This window comes from Ostrea edulis, chromosome 2 (assembly GCF_947568905.1).
Source record: "Ostrea edulis chromosome 2, xbOstEdul1.1, whole genome shotgun sequence".
Classification (NCBI taxonomy): domain Eukaryota; kingdom Metazoa; phylum Mollusca; class Bivalvia; order Ostreida; family Ostreidae; genus Ostrea; species Ostrea edulis.
The window spans coordinates 35,453,905-35,471,070 of NC_079165.1; the positions used below are offsets into that span (position 1 = coordinate 35,453,905).

At 35.9% G+C, this 17,166-nt stretch overlaps 1 pseudogene; it reads right to left on the bottom strand.

Moving 5' to 3' along the window:
* Nucleotides 1–14: 14 nt before the first annotated feature.
* On the bottom strand, nucleotides 15–3,010 carry LOC125681201 (uncharacterized; annotated as a pseudogene).
* Nucleotides 3,011–17,166: the final 14,156 nt, after the last annotated feature.

A 17,166-nucleotide genomic window follows, 5' to 3' on the forward strand; every position in this document is an offset into this window, starting at 1 on the left:
ATTATGGCGTTTATGGGTACGGCTGTATTTACAACACAAAAGAAACGGGTCGCCAGCATGATCAAGGGCAGGCCCCAACAAACAAAAGCATCATCAAAATCAACATATTCTCTTGCAAAGTCAACATTCAAAAATATCAACATTCACAGTTCATAGTTCACATCAGATCAAAGAGTGCTTGACCCTGGGGGTGCAGAGGTCAAACATCTCATGACCTTGACCCTGGGAGGTGCAGAGGTCAAGGACTTGTAGATTTTCACATTTCATCATAAGTTCTGACAGTGCCGCTCGTAAGCGCTAAAAACAGGTATTAACGTCACACTGCATACAGCCGTACCGGAATGCAATATATGCTCAAGTTGCTGAACTAGGACACCTTCGACTCCGTTTGTGATGTCGGCATGGAAGACGAGATTTTCCTGAAAGTAGAAATTAACAGACAACGCAGAAAAGGCAAATAAAGTGGAGGGAGGGGTGGGTTTTACAGACAAAAAACCTTTGATTTCATTACCGACCTGATATGATGCTGCAAGTTTGGAAAAGGAAGTGGCAGACAAAGCACCGCCGTTTATAATTAGCGCAAGGGGAAATAATCAGAATGGACTTCGGTGCATTAGACAAACGGGGAATAACTACGTATTGTACTGTCTTCGATAAAACCATCTAATTCATATGCGAATTAGATGTAAGTATTATCTCAGAACTGTGTCAATGAACAAAAAATAAATATATGAATACTTATATCTTTATTATGGCGTTTATGGGTACGGCTGTATTTACAACACAAAAGAAAAGAAATATTCGGCCCCCTATAAGTGAATGATTGACTTTGTTGCCCTCTGAAAGTGGGTGTTGAATTTGACGCCGAAAACTGAAATTTCCCTGGGAAGCGAAAATTGTTGAGGGACTTGTGCCCATTTGCCTGCGGTTGATGAGCCCCTGGACAGTGCATCATGGCATGCTGCCCATTACATCGCAAGCACATATGATCATAAAAACAAGGAAATTTGCTACAAGATCCTTTGAAGTTGAAATCATAACATTTCCCTGCGGCTGCCGGAGCTTGTTTCAGACTCAGAGTATGATTTTCCACAGAAGATGGGGTCATATACATAAGCCAAAGTTCCGAGTCGACCTCCCCATAAGAGCTACCGGGGTTATTGGCCTTGCGAAGGCGGTACTGAATATCATACTCATACCACCACTTATAACCCCTACCAGCCCCCATTCTTACTGTTTGAATGTACTTAAGGAGGTCAATGGTTTTAGCAGGGTGTGCTTGCAAGTAGATTGCTGCAAAAATCAACATGACATCCGTCCATTTTTCTATAGACTCTATACGTTTAGGTGTCGAGTCCCTGTTTACTATTTCCCCGAGGTTGTTCATGACGAGTTTTTTCTCCTCCCCCCAACTTTTGGTGGGAACAGAGATACTAAATCAATGTATTGACCCTCAATAATTTTTTGCCGAGTGGCTTGCACAACATGCATACCTATATTGTTAATGGAAGGTGTAGGTGCCGGCAAATCCATCGCCACTTGAGAATTCTGTAGACCTATCGAGGATAACTCCGCACTCTGAGGTACAGCTGCCATGGCTAAATTAGCCGGGCTCGTAGCTGACATCTGAAGCTCTCCTTCCTGACCCGACTCAGCCATAGTGAGTAGTGCGGGACCCTGACTCGGCATCTCTATAGGGGGGTTGATACCGCTGCCTTTGAACTTGCCGACGACTTGGGCTTCGACCTCTGTGTCCTTTTTATTTTCCGAATTGGAGGCATACTCATATGCAATGGAAATATGTAATGATTTAATTGCCTTAAAAAGTATCAATTATTGTATTATGAATTAAGTTGCCTACTTTAATCAAATTATTTAATCAAAATGGCTACCCACCCTAACACTCGTGACACAACGGGCCTAATGTTTCAACTAAAAATCTATCAACATCGGGGTGGAATTTACCTTTAAATTCTTCGTACTACGTTTAAAATTGCAATTAATCAATCAGCAAGCAATTGCTTTAACCTGATATGATGCTGCAAGTTTGGAAAAGGAAGTGGCAGACAAAGCGCCACCGTTTATATATAGCGCAAGGGGAAATAATCAGAATGGACTTCGGTGCATTAGACAAACGGGGAATAACTACGTATTGTACTGTCTTCGATAAAACCATCTAATTCATATGCGAATTAGATGTAAGTAGTATTGTCTACAAGTGTGCTGTAATGAAAGCTTTCTCCTAGACCCATCACTTATAGTTGTATTGTCTACAAGTGTCATGTAGTGAAATCTTTTCATGTTTTTCATTTGTATGTCATAACTATTCAGTTCAAACCTTTATCTACAAACTCTATATTGGCGAGAGATGATGACGGATGTTAGATATATCTACATGATATATCATTCTCTACAGCCTGACAAGGAGAATTGGTAGACAATAAGGAAACCAGTTTGAACAATAACCATGATTTATTACATGGTGACAGTACAACCGCAGATAGAGGATATACTAATCATGAATAACCTCTCACATGTGTAATAAAGACATAAATCAAAGTCACTAGACGACATTGCACATAACAATTGCTTTGTGACCTTTTTCGTGCGCCACCTTTTTGATATTTATTAGTGTTTGTTTTTACATGTACCCTGGCTGGGATTAATTTGTCTAATTCACATGTTTATTTGCTCATTTGCAAACCTAGTCATTAGTAAACGGTTGTTTGTATTAAGTTGTCCCAGGCAATTGATTTTGTATTTTTGGTCTATCACGCCATTTGTTTGATCTTGGTTTATTAGACCATCTGTTTGATCAGGATAATAAATGACATGTTCAATAAAACTGTTTTGTTATTTCATTAGACACTTCCATGAGTATTCAGTAACAGAAACTGAGCGACGGAATGCCATTTTTTTTCTCATATGGGGTTTTCTATTTCAAAACAGCGGAATATACATGCTTTATTGTTTACAGTCGTATTCGTATTTATACGCATAACCCTATCTGCATTCATTGCGGTACTCAGTTTTTTCCACAACAAAAAAAAAAAAAACATTTCTTTTATCTTTTTTATAAACGTTTTGAAGTTAATAATAAACCGTATTAAATGTATATTTTGCATGAAAATTTATATTATAATTCAGTTTAATAAAAAAGATATGGACGCACCATACAGCTGTTATCAAATCAAACTCTTTTGTATTGGAGGTAGGAAAAGTGATAGCTGTAGTCAACGTTTGTCGAGTGATTTCAAACCATAAATATAATCATTTTCTTTAATTTCGTGCTTTCTGAATAAATCATCTTGCTTTGTACAGTCTAATACAGCCCACTTGTTGAATTCATGAACAATAAAAAAGTGCTCGCGCTCCGTTACTGACAACGCAAGTACCTTAATGACCGAATTATTTAAGAATTGTAGGTATGTACAGTGTACATGTGCATGTTTTTTTCTTTTTAATTACAGGGTATGTTATAGATAAACGTTATTGCAAAATTTTCTACTATAATCTACATCTGTAATTTATCATACTTACATGTAGTCAATCGTATCAATAGTGTACTGGTCTTATCGTTCATATATATGTACATAGGTTCATTATGGTGTACAGAATCTCCCTTCACTTTTCTATCTTTTACACACACGCACACATAACAAATGTGGAAAAAAATAATTAGGGGGACTTACAAGTAAGGATATTATAAATTATAAAGAATAAATTAATTAAAAAATGTTTTTGACTGCTAATAATGATGGCCGTGACAAGTAGTAGACGGCAAAAAAAAAAGAAAAGAAAAAGAAAGTGTAAAACAAACAGAACAACACTGAGTTATAACTAGGGAAAGCTAGGCCAAGCAGTCATCATTAGCAGTCAAAAACATTTTTTAATTTATTCATTATTATTTATAATATCCTTACTTAGTCCCTCTAATTATTTTTAAACAATAGTTTTCTTTCAATATAAATCTTTTTGTGTTACTAGACAGAAATTTGGGGACGCCCCCCCCCCCCCCCCAATTTTTTTATGTCACAAATTTATGTCACAAATAGTGTTTCACTCCTGACATTTTTATCAACATTTTAGGATACCAAATTATTGGGGTTTTTTTCTTCTTCTTTTTGTATTTTATTGATATCTCGTAGATTTTCGAAACACACACAATATCCACTTTTACCCTTTGGCACCGGAATTTGCATGGCTATACCATCACATGAGAAGAATTTGCAATAAAGAACCTTATTTGTGCTCATTGTTCTTTTGGCAATTACAGGCCTTCTACCGTGTTTAGTTAGCCATATTTTGTTTCCAATTTTTCTTACTGGTTCGAAATAGTGAACCCATGTTTCGTCACCAGTAACAATGTTTGCAAATTGTCTTTGATTGAATTTGGGAAACATTTTGAGCAATTGCTTAGCGGTTTGCACTCGTACCCGATTTTGGTCGTCTGTCAATATATGCGGTATTCATCTTGAAAAAATCTTTCGTACTTTAAAAATTCGCTTCAAAATGAAATGCACCCGCGATAGCGATATACCAACAGCTTTGGTAATATCACAAATCGTGTATCTGCCATCACTTTCAATTATTCCCCTGACTTTTGAGACATTTGCTTCGCCTGTTACAGTCACAGGTCGGCCAATTTTTGCTGCATCTTTGACGGACTCTGTGCCAGTCAGAAATTTATTTCTCCACCTACGAAATGTCTCATTAGATACCTTATCTGACCCATAAACTTCCCCCAATTCAGTAAAAATCTGCATTACCGAATGACTGAGTTTTGTGCGAACTTTAATATAAGCTCTAATTTCTTCAATATTCCCAACCATTATTACAATAGTGGTCAACGACTGGCTCTTTTGAAATGACTCTAAGTTTGAATAGAGCTTTTCAAGAGTATCATCACCCACGAAATCGTGCAAAGCGTTATCGCGCTGTGGTACAATACACATTACATATCAAACAGCCCTCGTAAGTGCAGTTGAAGTTCAGAACAGATAATGAAAGTCATCGCCTAGTTCTAGTTTGTTACAAATAGTACATAATCGTTTAGACCTATCAATACTTAAAAACCTGCCAAATTCAATTGGCAATTTATGGCTACTGTATCTAAAGTGACAAAGATTATACAGTGAATCTTGTGGTAGTGTAGTTAAATAATTTTCAAAACCAAAAGATGTCTTGTACATCCTATAAATAGAACACTTGGATGAGTTATAATTTTCATCTTCCCAGGTTTCAGCAAAAAGAGTTATACAAAGACTGTTTAACTTTTTTAGATAAATGAAAGTTAACATTAACATGCTGATCGTTCCAAATCTGGATATTACCAGTCCTAATTAAGATATATTTTATACAGTTTAACCATTTTGAATGATGCAGTTTTCCTCTATCTAACTTGTACAATATGCCATACAAAGTATAGGGGATCTTTTCATGTTTACCATTTATAATGCGTTCCCAAACACCAATCATTCTTGCACTAATAGGAATAGACATAGGTATTCTACCAAGTTCCCCATACATCATACAGGTTGGTGTACATTTTTTAACTTTAAGTCTATACTTACAAAATTCAATATTTCAATGATATTATTATCTTCATAACCCCATACCTCTGCTCCATACATCAAGATGGGAGCAATCATTGAATCAAACAATTGTAATAGTATATCTATAGGTAAACATAATTTTCTAGATTTACCTAATACACAGAACATGGCTTTTCTTGCTTGTTGTACAAGTATGTCTTTGTTAGATTTAAAAGAACCCTCTCTAGAGAATTTAGTACCTGAATATTGAAATTCATCAACTACAGTCAATTGTTCACCATTAAAATTAAATCTAACATTGTGTACATTAGGATTCCTGCAAAAAAAATGACGACTTTGGTTTTTTTCAGCATTAACCCTCAGATTCCAAGTCTGACAATACAAGAACATTGCATTTAAAGAAGATTGTAGCTCTTCTGCAGATTCAGCTAATATTACAGTGTCGTTAGCATATAACAATAGATATAACATAAAACATACTATCAAATACCAAATGTGCAATATCATAAATATCAGTGAGGCCACTATATGAATGCGACATAAAATCAACCAGATCATTGAGAATTATGGAAAACAAAAGAGGTGATAAATTTTCACCCTGTCTAACTCCAAGATTTGAAGTGAAAAAATCTGAACAAATAGAGCCATCTCTAACACAAGATTTGACATTCTTATACACATTTTGAATAACAATTAGTATTTTGCTATTGATAAACGTACGTAGTAATTTTTGCCATAACATGATTCTGTTTACAGAGTCAAAAGCTTAACGATAATCAATAAATGCACAATACAGCTTTTTCCTTTGAAATAAGTGTAAATCAATAAGACATTCAAGATTGAATATATGGTTTGTTGTACTGTATTCTTTTCTAAAACCAGCTTGTTCCTCACATAGTAACCCTAAATTTCCTAAAATTAAACAATCTATTATTGAGTATACACGTAAATAACTTAACAAAACTTAATATTGTAATATCTCTATAGTTGTCTACGTCAGCTTTATCACCTTTATTTTTATAAATTTGACAAATGTAACCTTCAAACCATGTACTAGGTATTATACCACTTTCAAATACAACATTAAAAATCTGTACAAAAATAGGCATAAGCTTTTCAACTGAGTGCTTCAAAACTTCATTTGATATATGACCACCACCACATGTTTTATTATTTTTAAGAGACTTAACAGCTTCAAAACTCCCTTTTTACCAATTACATTGTACTTGATTAAGTTCAATATTATGTTCACTAATATTATCAAGCAGAACAATATCAACATCCTGAACGATATTGAGATTCTTGAAATGAATAATCAGATTATAAAATACATTAAGAGCAACCTTACTAACAGTATCCGAGCTAGTTTATCACAACCTCTTTTTAGCATATTCCAATATGCTTAGGATCAGAAGTACGTAGACTTCTTAATTTATCGGTAAATGGTTTCTGAAACTCTTTGAACTGCTTTTGTAAAGTTTTCTTGTACTCTTTACTATTACTGACCATATCTAAATAAGCAACAGTTGTACGAGCACGATAATAATATTTTTTAGACTTGTGATACTTCTTGCGTTTCATATAATGATCGCTATCAAAACATCTCTGTCTACTGGTTTTTTTCCATATTACTGCTATATCCAGCAGTTTTAGCATTAACAAACATGCCAGATTCTACATCTGCAGATTTAATGATATCATTACAATCTTCTATAAATCTATTACACAGATCATCAGTCAAAGTCTGGATGTCAACATTCTCAAGCTTATTTAAAAGTTCATGAATTTTCTCATCATCTATGTTGGATCTAAATTCTGCCAGTCGGTCAATTTTCCATCTAGGTTTAACAATAGTACCATTAACAATATTGTCATTCTGTACAGTGTTAGGTCCTTCCTTATTAATATTATTGTCTAAACTATTACATTTACTAGTACAATTAATTGATAAGCTTAATGGGTTATGAATATCACTCAAAATCGGATCAAAAGGCAATATATTGAAATCAAAATAAATTACGGAATAATTCCGGTGACACAATAGCCTAGTCAATAACAAAATTGTTACAGGTAGCGTGACCTAAATTTCGATCGTGACCAAAATAAATGAATTGAGACTTTTACATAGCTCAATTAGCCTAAAACCATAGTCATCATGCCTTCTATTGTCCCGAGATTACCTTTTTGATGGAACACCACATTCATTTAAAATATATACCTTGTCAATAGCATGAGCATCGCTTTGAATGTCTAGAACTTCACGAATATTATCATCAATACTGACAAAGTCATCAATGGTACCAGTATGTGCATTAAAATCCCAAAGTAAGCAAATTGGACCTTCATGATGGATTAATCTATTTTCAATATCAGTCAACATATCAATAGAACTATACTTACTTCCCTCTGGAGGAATATAAACAACTCCAAATAAGATATTTTTGTGAAGTAACCTTTTATCAATACTAAACCATAACACACATTGACTAGAACAAGTAGTAGGGTCTTTATCTTTAACGTATTTACATAAATTGTTTCGAATAAACACACATATCCCACCAATTCTAGCTTTACGATGAGTACGGCAAACTGATGACAACAGCTCATGTCAAGTTTAGTTTCTGTAAAACAGACAAGATCATAAAAGTTAGGAAATTCAACAAAATCTGGGTTTATTAATTATGACACAAAGCCACACACATTTAGGCTTAATATTTAGTCTAAATTTCCATCATAAAAGTTGGGTAGCACGGGTTCTTTGGCATTATGTATAGTATCTGTATCTGTAGGCTGGCGTGCATCACGCGTACTCTGATATTTCCCTTCCTCGCTCTCCTACAATCCTGCGAGACCCAAAACTTTAAAGTCGATTTCATCAACACCGATTTTAAACAAATCATCTGGTGAATCCTTACTAGCGACTTTATGGAGTTATTCCGCTTACTCTGTGTGATGTCACATGTTCGTTAGCATATTTCAAAATTTAAATTTAGTAAGAGAGTTGCGTTCTTTTGTCTTTCAGTCCAAGTGACATGATTTATCACGTAGATTGCGGACAAAGGGATTCTTGACATTAGAAAAGTCGGAGACAGTTCACCAATTATTCTACATGCCAAATTCTGAAAAACAATGGCACAAACGGAAATTTACATAATTGATGTTATTGATACTGTTAGTTTTCTAGGTCGATTGATTCATTAATTTGAATAATGTTTAACGTCCTTCTCGAGAATTTTTCACTCACATGGAGACGTCACCAATACCGGTGAAGGGCTTCAAATTTAAGCCTTAGCTCGGTGCTTACGGCCATTGAGCAGTGAGGATTCTTTAGCGTGCCATACCTACTGTGATACGGGTCATCCGTTTTTAAGGTCATCTCCGAGGACCCGTGGCATTCACACCTGATGCTTAGCGTTTGGCGATGGAACTGTCATTACATGTTTTAACGACTTAGGTCTGTCGCGGCTGGGATTCGATCCCCGACCTTCCGCATGTAGGGCGAACACTCTACCTCTAGACCACCGCGGCGGTTTTCGGGTTCGAAGTCCGAGATCTATCCTTAATATGTAGTAAAGATACTAATCAAATGAACCCCAGACTCGAAAACATCGAAGACCCTTACCCCGGGGACTGAAAGTTTGATGATGGGGTCCGAGTGGTCAACTCACATCCAGGATGAAAAATGGTTATGGTACCATCTTTTATTTTTGAGATCCGCACCTCCAATGCTTTTCATAACGTATTTTACATCGGAGACCCATGTCACAGAGGCTTGGGTCATAGTGGTGAACTCCCACCTCCCACCATCGTGAAAAATTGTGATGGTACCATATCTTATTTTGGAGACCCGCCCCTCCAATTTTATGAATAATGTATTGCACTTAGTGAATAAAAATCGGATTCGGAAACATCAAAGACTCCTACCATGGGGAATGAACTTCTGAGAATGGTGTCCTAGCTAGTGATCACCTACCACCACCGTGAAAAAATTGTGATAATATTGACACACCATAGTACCATTTCTTGATTTTGAGATCCGCCCATCCCTTTTTTTTTAAGAAATCATATTTGTTACACTGCGGGTGTGACCGGTCGACAAGGGATGGTTACTCCTCCTAGACACCTGATCCCACCTCTATGTTTCCAGAGGGTCCGTGTTTGCCCAACTATCTATTTTGTATTGCTTATAGGAGTTATGAGATTGATCACTATTCGTTATCTTCACCTTTCATTTAACCATCGATCTTGTATCTCCGCTGGTAGACAGTCTGTCCCCGAGGATACTTGCCCCTCGATATATGAATATAAACAATAACGAAACAATACTGGCTGACACGTCGCCCAGTTTAAAAAGGTGTCACTCTATGGAGTCTATAAGGGGCACAAGCTCCTACAGATCGGTTCGTGTCCCTCAGATTATCCTTCGAGATATAAAAGATTTGTCTTATGTACAATCGTCAAATTGTCAGCTTTGGTACAAAAACGAAAATTCTAATACCCAAATTAAAGATTGGTATGTTTCTTTAAGAGATAAAATGATTCCTTTTTAGATTCCATGTACTCGATCTCAAAATATTCTGTAAAAAAAATGTAAAACATCACTAGAAATTCATTCAGTAGTAATCTCACCGGACGTAGTTTCTGTACCAAAACTTTTGATAATTTGACTTGTAAATCTTCTAATGCTGTCTACGCTATTGCGTGTAACCTATGTGGATTAAATGTGAGAGAAACTCAGGGCTCACTAAATAAAGGAATATCGGGGCACAGATTTCAAATAAATAATGATGGTAACCAATTTCTTTACAAGCATTTCAATTTACCAGACCACTCCATCTTTTTCCATGAAGGTAAGGATTTGGGGAGGGGGTGGAATTACCATCACACAAACAATCCAACATTAAGTACCCCTTTTCGTAGACAACGAGAAGATCACTTGATCAGGACCCTAGATACTGCATTTCCATATGGATGCAATGATAATGTATATGATGTGGGAAATTTGCCATTTGCTTATTGTCCATAAGGAAATAACGTGAATGTGATGGGACTCTTCCCCAATATTCAAAGACGGAAACGCAGTCACGGACATTGTTCATATAAAAGACCAAGTATAAATGATGTCACGTTTGATTCACTTTTAACTTACGTTAACAGACAATTAGGTCCACATCATATTTGTGCAAAACTTTACTCTGTTCCATTGAGAGTTTTACATACGTTATTTGAAGAAGCCACAGCTAGTCTATACTTGGATTTTTCAACACCAAAGTAGAGACTGAACTCTATGATTATGGATGTTGTCAATCACAGGCTCTTTAAACCACAACGGGTCTTGGATGAAATTCCTTCCAAATCAGGCCGCCAGTTCTATAAACAAAGGAATAGATGCCGTCAACATCAGCAACATTCATCGGCATAAAGAAGTCCAGTCGTGTATTCCAACTTATTTCAAGTTTAAGTCTACACCCAGAATTTCCTACAAGTATACTTCTACTATTGCATCCAAACTTTTTGATTATAAACAAACTTTGTAGTGCCTCGATGTAGACAGAGAATATCGACAGGGGATGCTTACTCCTCCTAGGCACCTGATCCCACCTCTAGTATATCCAGAGGTCCGTGTTTGCCCAACTCTCTATTTTGTATTCCTTATAGGAGTTATGAGATTGATCACTGTTCGTTACATTCACCTTTCATAGACCACCTTATACTTAATCCACCTACGTGTTCTTGTTCTTCATCTTCTTTCAACTATAGTCCAGCTGGACATGTCAATATGCGTGATGTTGATATAGTTGAAAATGAAGACCTCAATTCACTTATTCCGAAAGGTCCTAAATATAGAGAACCTCGGTCTTTCAATTGGCGACAGAAATTCGTCTCTAATATGAATTCTGTCAAGGATTATGCAAGACAATGTGCTAAATATGAAAGGAAGAACTTGACACATTGTCAGAATGGATTAAAAGTATAAGAGGAATATTAAAATCCCGCATTAGACATATTAAAACAAAAGTACGTACCATCTATCCTTCTGTGTTTAGTAAACCAGAAGTGATAAAAGTAGATAGGTTACATGAGAAATATGTTTTGGTTCCAGCTGACAAAGCTTGTAACAACATTGTCTTTGTTTGTAAGGCTCATTATTACAACTGTATTTCAAACGAAGTTGGAATTAACTCCACTTTTGGTAATCGTACTTATACTCCAACTGCCCTTTCAAAACAGGAAATTCTTCAAAACCATGCTTCAGTTTTATGCACATTTGGTATCCCAGTCGGTGGGGCGAATGAATATGAGTTACCGTACTTATACTGGATGCCTAAACTACATAAAACCCCTTACAAAGATACATCGCTGGATCCAGTAAGTCCTCTACCAAGCCCTAATGTTTGCTCCTGACGGAAATATTAACAGCTGTGAAGGAGAAACGTCAAACTTACTGTGCGACTACATATGCCAGAAGTGGTGTAAATCAAATGTGGATTGTAAAAAAAATCTAAAGAACTTTTAGTTAACTTCAAATAGCAAAAGTTTTCTCAGATCAACAACATCAAAAGCTATGACTTTTCAATACTTTACACGACCATTCCTCACGATAAATTAAAGACTAGACTTTTTGACATCATAGACAGTTGCTTCTTCAACAAAAATAGAAAACGGAAACATTCATATCCATGGATTAGTCATCCAAAAATTACTTTGTTAAACACAACTCTGATTCCACGTACAAATATTCTGAAGTTGAAATAAAAAAAATATGCTAGAGTTCCTCATTTACAATATTTTCATGGTCTTTGGTGATCGGATCTTCCAACAGTCTACTGAAATTCCCATGGACGCGAATTGTGCTCCTTTGTTAGCTTACCTGTTTTTATATTCATATGAGACAGAATTTATTCAAAAACTTCTACGTGAAGAAAAAATCTCTTGCTGTGGCCTTCAATTCGATATTTAGATATATCGACGACGTTTTATCTCTTAACAATAATAGCTCTCATTCATATGTCGATTTGATATATCTTGCGAGCTCGAAATAAAAGACATCGCAGAGTCGTACACTTCTACTTCATACTTAGATATTTTGTTGAAAGTAGATATTAACGGCAAACTAACAGTTCAGCTTTATGACTAACGGGATGATTTCAGCTTCTCCATCGTCAACTTCCCATATTTATGTAGCATTATTCCATTATCACCTGCATGTGGTGTTTATATCTCTCAACTGATTCGATACGTAAGAGCTTGTTGTGCGTATGGTCAGTTTTTAAATCGAGGCAAGCTACTGACAAACAAGTTGATGGTACAGGGATTTCAACAGTCTCGATTGAAGTCAGCATTTCGCAAATTCTATGGTCGTTATAACGATCTAGTTCGTCGATACAGCCTCGCATTGGGTCAAATGCTGTCTGACGTGTTTCATACCGATTGTTAAGCCGTTCTTGGCACACTGATTTTGACTGCGGATAACTCCGTTTACCTGATCAGGATATGGGGCTCATGGCGGGTGTGACCGGTCAACAGGGGATGCTTACTCCTCCTAGGCACCTGATGCCACCTCTGGTGTGTCCAGGGGTCCGTGTTTGCCCAACTATCTATTTTGTATTGCTTATGGGATTTATGAGATTGATCACTGTTCGATATCTTCACCTTTCATTTTACCTAGTGAATAAACATTGGGTTCAGAAATATCAAAGACTCCTACCTTTGAGGGTAGGGTCCTAGTGGTCAACTGCCGTCACCGATACGCACCAACGACTGTATTTTACCTAGTGAATAAACATTGAAACAACAATCCTATCCCGGGGACTGAACATATGGCGTGGGGTCCTAGTGGTCAACTACCACCAGCTTCAAAAATTGTGATGATATCCTATTATCCTTATGACGTATATAGAATGGTCAATACGGCCCTGAGCACTAAGCAAAAATTTAAATTTGAAAACAGTGCGACATTTAACTCTGGACACGACAAAAGTCCGGAGTTTCGCCAACCCTTTTATTAAGGATACAAATAAACCCTTTACAAAAAAAGATGGGATTTTATGTTCACAAGACATGCACCAACATTTACACTTGTACCTATTGTAGTTTTTAATATATTTCACCTGAAATCAAAAAATCCCATGGGATTTTGGAGGGATTTTTAATCCCACTTGGGGGATTTTCACTCCCACCAAAAATCCTATGGGAGAAAAAATATAATTTCTTCCATAGGATTTTAACTCCCATATTTAAACTTAATATGGGATACAATGTCCCATAGGAGGAAATGTCCCATAATGAACATGAAATGGCAGTAAATATCCTATTTGAGCATGAATGGGAATAGATATCCCAAATAAAACACAGGATGGGATTTTTATTCCATGAATATAACAATAAAACAGAAAATTGTATCTTAAAAAGTGTTGTTTGTCATGATTCTTAAAATGTACTTAAAAGCCAAGGCATGACATTAATTTTTAAATATATATAGTAATTATAAACTCTTATGTGTAGGCCTATGTGTTTGTGAATAAATGTCTAAAAAACATGAGAGATAATAAAGGATATTACAGCTCTGCATTACTAAACTTTTCCCCATGCAATTTTAATTGTATACATATAACCCTTGCACAAAAATATTCATATAAAATTGGACGGGACTATATTATTGCAACAAGCAGACAAGAACACTATGAAATACTCATTCACACACGGGCACTGTAAGTTAATGTAAATATATAGTATGTGCATGTATAAATATATACACATGCACATGATACTACATGTATCTATTTACATCAACTTCCATTGCCCGTGCATTCACATGCAGTTGCTCACATTCACTATTCACAACCCTTCATATGTCGTCAGGTGTTAAAATATGTTCACAGGAACCGTTAATTTTGTCAGTGTATTAATAATAGTGTGGGTATATACCATATACCGTACCATCCCCTAATCAGCTGCTATGGGGGGGGGGGGGGGGGGGGGGGGGACCTACAAGGGCTGATACTTCACTCAAAACTTCGTTTCAAAAAAGTTCTTAAAATTATCGTCACCCACCATCCTTGTGGTTTTATAAAGGGTAGCAGTATTATTACTACATATTAAATTAAAAGTTCCTGTGATATGTTGTTGAATTACGGAATAGGCCTAGCTTACAACTTGTTTACATGTTCTAAAATTAGTGTTAAGTGCTTACGGTGAAAGATGAACTCTGCTAGGTGATGCTAAGTTGTTTAGTGAACCGAATCAGACATCTCAAATAAGATTCTCGATTATTTAACAACACAAGAATCGTTTTACAAAATGCATGCTTCGGTCCATCTTTCCCTCCCTTCTACAATCGTATTCATTCTCAAGTCAAAGTACTTTCTCCGATTGCTATCATTACCTTAAGCGTCGAAAAGACTTCAATGACAGGCGTGTCCGAATAAACGGTTAACAGACGTCTCGACTCTAGGGAAGTTCGGCTCTAAGTGTTCTAAACATCTCGAGCGATTTTATAGTGATAAACTTCTATGGTTTTCGACATTTGTGTATCAATGTTTTATGAATATTGTAGACTATTTTACTCATAAAGCAAAGCAATGTTATCGCAAATTTTTAGGTCTACTTACAAATGTATTAACCCCGAGATCCGCCACTAATTAGTTACACAAGTTGTGTGGTTACAACAGTCTTATCATTTTAATTTCATTGGATGATAAAATAGATGACGTTAATATTTTGAATACCTTGTACATACGCAAAAGAATTTAACTATACGATGTTTATTTTTCAAATTATAACTTCAGTGGCGAATGGTCGGATCCCCCGTCCCGTTCCCATCCCTCACGCATAGTACTAATTAGTTAGAATAATCTAACTGTGTCTCGGGACAGGCCCTCACCACAGTTAGAATACCTCCCATATACCCGTAATGTAGCAGAAAATTGCGGAATCGCTCCAAAACGATTTTAAACTTATCAAAGAATAAACGCGTACATTTAAAGTTAAATTTATATACAACTAACCTCATTGGTAATTTGTAAGTCCTTAACACTGTAAAAAATCGTATAATAATATTGTAAACTCAACACTTTGAAATGTCACTTTTCTCGATTCGAACTGACTGCCATTTTACCGGAAACTGCCATCGGAACACCCTGCTGCATGCTGTTTTCCAAAAACGAACGCTTACCTAATTTGCAAATAAGAACGGCCCAAGTGGGTCGTTAAGATAACTTTCCAAATGCATATGAGTGATGTGTTACATAATTTTACCGAAACATGCACTGTGTGCAATTTTCATTTTGCTACATTGCAGGTATATAGGACGCATTCTATCGTTAAATCGGGTCCGTAGGACATTATCATTTTAGCGATAGAACATTCTATCTAAGTACTAATTATTTCCGCACTGTTCAGTCATTGTGTACTCCCAATTAATTAACAATCTACCCTCGTAAATCATAATCGTTACGCTTCGTTGGACATGAAACCTTAAATCAATCCATTGACACTACTTAGTCAACGATTTTGTATTGTGATACATTTCTATGATTTCGGACATTTATATATCAGGATTATCTGATTTATTTATCAGTGTTCAAAAAGCAAAGTACATGTACCGTTACAACGATTTTATACGTACTTCTTATAATAACCCCCTGGATCCGCCACTAGCTAAATTAATTCTGGTGATGCCTATAACAGCGGTACATGTACTCACCTATCATTCTAACTTATTGAAAGTTAAAATAAATGTAGATATAATATAAACATTTTGAATACTATATATATATATATATATATATATATATATATATATATATATAAAGGCATGCCTTCATCATATGATGTTATGATGTTTATTAACTTTAGTGGTGGATAACCGAGAACGACACCCCACCCCTACTTCGCACAATTCAATTTCTAATATTGACAAGCGGCCCATTTTGACCAGATAGACATTACCCTTGAACGTAAAACACTGGTCAGTCATTGTGTATTTCTAATAAACAAACTTCATCATTGAATACAGACCGTTAATGTTGCCACTGACACTACTTAGTCGTGAGTTGATTTTGTACGTGATAAATTCCTATGATCTTTACTCGTATGTTTCATTGCTTATTTAGAGTTTTTATTTGTTTGGTTTTTCCCCCTTCTTCTTCTTCTTCAAGAGCAAAGTATTGATATTGCAGTTTAACCCACCCACCCCTGGAACCGCCAGTTATTAGGTAGACGTATGGTGTTGATCTACTAATTAGGTAAATGAAGTCAATGGATATCTGCGGTAATATTTAGCGTTATTCACTTAATATTAGCTTCCTAACTATATTGAAAGTTGAAATAAACAACGTTAACATTTCGAATACTTTAAATATCTAGGATACATAATCATACGAGGATTATTTTTTAATATTTTGAAATTAGAAAAACAACTTTAGAGGCGGAGGAGCGGAAGCCATCCCTCTTCCTGCAGGATTTATGGTCCAAAATTGACAAAAGGCTCGTTTTGACCAGATAGAAATGGCACTTTCAAACGGAAAATATTGGTCAGTCATTGTGTACTTCCAATTTAAAAAACTACTCCCATTGTAACTCTACTTAGTCCCTGGTATTCTACAATGTA